Below are 4,100 nucleotides of genomic sequence, written 5' to 3'. Positions count from 1 at the left end.
GCTGCCTCAACTTGTTTAGTATGTTTGGAGGACCGAATTGTACCCTGGCACATTTTCTTGTTAAATCCCCCACCTCATTTCATATGGTTCCTGGTTTCTGTCTATTTTGGAAAAGGACAGCTATGATTTCTGAGGTGGGGAGAATGCAGGTGTAGCCAACAGTAAGTAGAAAAACCTTGTCCCATCAATACTGGCATGACTGTTGTTAGTTGCCATCTCAGCTATTCTGATTCATAGTAACCTTGTGTGTTTAGAGTAGAATTGATCTACAGGGTTTTCAAGGCTGTGAACTGTCAGAAGCAGATCACGAGGCCTGTCTTACAAGGCACATCTCTATGTGTTCAAACTACCAACCTTTTGGCTAGTTGAAAGCTTAACCACTGGGGCCACCCGGAGACTCCCCAATATGCCTAGAGACCCATATGGTCTAGTCTAGCAGTGTGTTCTTATTTTTGTGATTGTAGCCTATTGTGAAAACTGTGGTGTCTGCTTAATTTCTCAAGGAGAACAGAAAAGTTGCACTGAGATCCACAGCCAACAATGAGATCTATCTTACATGTGGTGGACAGACTCAGATGGCCTTCATGGTCCCTGCTCCCTAGTGTTCACCATTTGTATAGTATCCTCCCCATTAGTGTAGACATGTCCTGTTACATCCTTCTAACAAATCAACCATGGCACAATGATGGGACATATTTGACTACTGGGTATGCTTATGTTACATGAGATTGTAATGCCACTTGGTGAGCTGTCCTATGGAAGAGGTCACATGACAAGGAAGTGAGGGGAGCCTCTAACTGACAAGAAGCAAGAAACTGAATGCTGCCAACAACCACATGAGTTTACAAGAGTGTCCTTCCTCAGTGGGACCTTGAAATGTGGCTTCAACTCTGGCCAACACCTTGACTGCAATGAAACCCTGAAACAGAATATCCAAAAAAAAAATTGTACCTGTATTCCTGACCCATGGAACAGTGAGACAATAAATGTGCTCTGTTTTAAGCTGCTACCAAACCAAAACCAAACCCACTGCCATCAAGTCAATTCCAACTCATAGCAAATCTATAGGACAGAATAGAACTGCTCCATAGAGTTTCTAAGGCTGTAAATCTTTGTGGAAGCAGATGGAACAGCTGGTAGGTTTGCACTGTTGACCTTTTGGTTAGCAGCAAAATGCCTAAACCACTGTGCAACCAGAGCTCTTTAAGCTGCTAAGCATGTTGTAAATTGTTACTCCGCAATATGTGACAATAGGTCAAGTAAGTAGGTGGTAGACACCAAATTCACTTGGAAGCCAATGAGGTTATGAAGCCAAGAACACACATGTTGTCTTTTTTGGAGGGATGGATTGACTCAAAGAACATGTGATGATTCCCAGGCACCAAGCCCATGTTAATATCCAGTCTCAGACAGCAGATTTTTTTAGCATTTGCCCAGACTGAACTTCTGTTCACCCACATCCTTCAATGGGCTTACTTTTCCTATCTTTTGGATTTAAATGTCTGCCTCTTGTGCTCTTGGCCTCTTTCTTTGAATGATCATTGGAGCACAATTCCTCAGTTTTGAGAATATGGGATTCCCTTCCATACTCTCATTGAAGGGCTGTTTCCTTCTTGGCTCTATGACACCCATTCTTCTAGGTCTAGCTTTCCCAGGTCTCCTGCCAAAGAAGTAGGTGATGCTTTAGGCCCCTCAGTGGTGAAAAGATTTCAGCTACCAGCATGAACTTCTAAGTGATAATGGTTGTTAGCGATCTCAATGGGGTCTCTTCAAGTCATTTTATGATTCCTAATGAGTCTCTTTTTCCTCACTGAGCCTGACTTTTATGCTAAATTCCATTACATTTTCATATATATACATATATAACCTGTTAAGTACCTGTGGTTGACTAAGAGTTGCTTCCATACATATGGTGATGACTCTTTCTCCAATGACTGCAGGTCATGGTCCATAGACTTTGAGAAAGACCTTAATGAGATGAGGCTAGTTGGAATCCTTCTGTTCCTTTCTAATAGCTCAGAGACTGAATGCTGGGGCCTGAGGGAGAAGCTGATGATTCTGTCTTTCAGTTTGTAACAGCCCTGCTATTTTTACACACAGCTGCATTTGCCAGGGATAGAAAGGTCTCCTGGATTCTCTTAGTCCTAATGTACTTTAAATATTATGTATATAGAGATTGGAAAGCCAGGAGCCAAAGTTCTATTCGCCTACGTTTGTTCTTTAACAGCTTAGGTTATCTTTGAGCTTAAATCATCCTCTTAGACTTGACTTTTTGGGTGCAGGCAATTTTCCTTAATGCATTACTGCTGAGGCAAAAAAAAAAAAAAAATGCTATGAACAAGTTGAGTCATGTCTGTGGATGGCCTTGGAATTTTAGAAAGATTAGAAATGGGACTGAGCAAGTCTGTAATTCAAATCTATACTTTTACCAACAGAAAAACCAGCTCAGAGAAATCTGATGCCTGGATCAAATTTATGCAGTTAATTAATGGCAGAGTCTAGACTTGTTTTCAGGAAAGGTAGCTTCAGTGTTGTCTGAGACATGTTCCAATGGCCATAAAGAAGTTAAAGTCCAAAAAGGCAAGCCAATCACTTTCAATCACTCAGAGCAGGAGTGAGCTCTAGCAAAGTGGCTCTGGAGCTAGGGCAAGCACTAGACCCACAGAATACCCTTCTGCATTTTCTTGTCTAGACTTTGGGGAGTCCAGATAATAGGCAGGGATGAAAATAGCATCTGCTATGATGGGAGACCTGGATCTAGGATGAAAAGAAGTCAGGCATAGTCTTTTCCCAGGGGCTCCATGTGGATGGAGCAGACCTCTTAAATGAAGTTTTGATGTTATAGGACTGTTTATATCCTTGTTGCTGTTTCTCAGCATTTAGTTAAGGGCCTATTGATTTTCATTATTTTTAATTCCAACTTCACCTCAGCTATGCGGTGGAGAATTAATGGAAATGTCTTTTCTGTCTGGCCAGACAGTATGGAAAAGATGACTACCCTCTGAGGCCAGCATGCTGGTGATAGAAGGAACAAGATTCAAGGTGCTTCTTCCTTAAAGAGATTCTTTCCATTGTCAACCATGGATGAACTGATTTTTATTTTTGCTTACAATCCCCTTTAGATCTGTACATACAGTCTTTGTTGGTTCAGAGCAAGAGATGGGTCTGGCTAGCTCACAAGCTCATAGTCTTTTTCAGGGCTGGATGAATATCTTATTTACTTAATATCACACTGTCCTCTAGCCCCCACCAAAATGGCTAGAACAGTGACTTGCAGGTAGCAGGTGCTCTACATATTCTGTGTAGAGAAACAGCAGCATGTCACGTAGCCAGGGATTGAAACATGGCTCCATTGAGTGGTCACCATGTGATTTCTGCCAAGACACTTGGTTTCTCTGTGCAATGGTTTCTTCATCTGTAAGGCAAGATAGTAATAATTTCTACTCATTGGATGGAAGCCTGGTGATACAGTGGTTAAAGGATTTATATGCTAACTGAAAGGTTGGTCGTTTGAACTTACCAGCCTCTCCATGGGAGAAGATATGGCAATCTGCTTCCATAAAGATTATAGCTTTAGAAACCCTATGGAATGTTCTAGTCTGTCCTGTAGGGTCATAATGAATCAGAATTGACTCAACAGCTGCAGGTTTTTGGTGCTTATTGGATTGATTTAAGTATTAAAAGAGTTAATTCATGACTCACACCTTTGAACATTGCCTGACATCTACAGAATTCTCCCTAATGAAGATCTAATGAACCAATCTGTCTTGGGAGAAATACAGACAGAAAGTTCCTTAGAAGTGAGGATGGTAAAACTTCATTTTACATACTTTAGACTTATTATGAGAATAGACCAGTCCCTGGAGAAGGACATCATGCCTGGAAAAGTAGAAGGTCTGCAAGAAATTCCTCAACAAGATGGATTGACACAGCAAACATGGGCTCAAACATAGCAATGATTGTGAGGGTGGCACAGGACTGAACAGCGTTTCATTCTGTTGTACACAGGGTTGCCATAAACAACAAGAAGAAAGATCTTAGGGAGATGTGGTGGCTTCCTATGCACAGGGTCTGTAGTCCTAACTCTACCCAAGGTGGCT

This window comes from Orycteropus afer, unplaced genomic scaffold (genome assembly GCF_000298275.1).
Source record: "Orycteropus afer afer isolate SDZICR_OR568_19922 unplaced genomic scaffold, OryAfe1.0 scaffold00224, whole genome shotgun sequence".
NCBI lineage: Eukaryota > Metazoa > Chordata > Mammalia > Tubulidentata > Orycteropodidae > Orycteropus > Orycteropus afer.
This window is presented reverse-complemented; position numbering follows the sequence as displayed.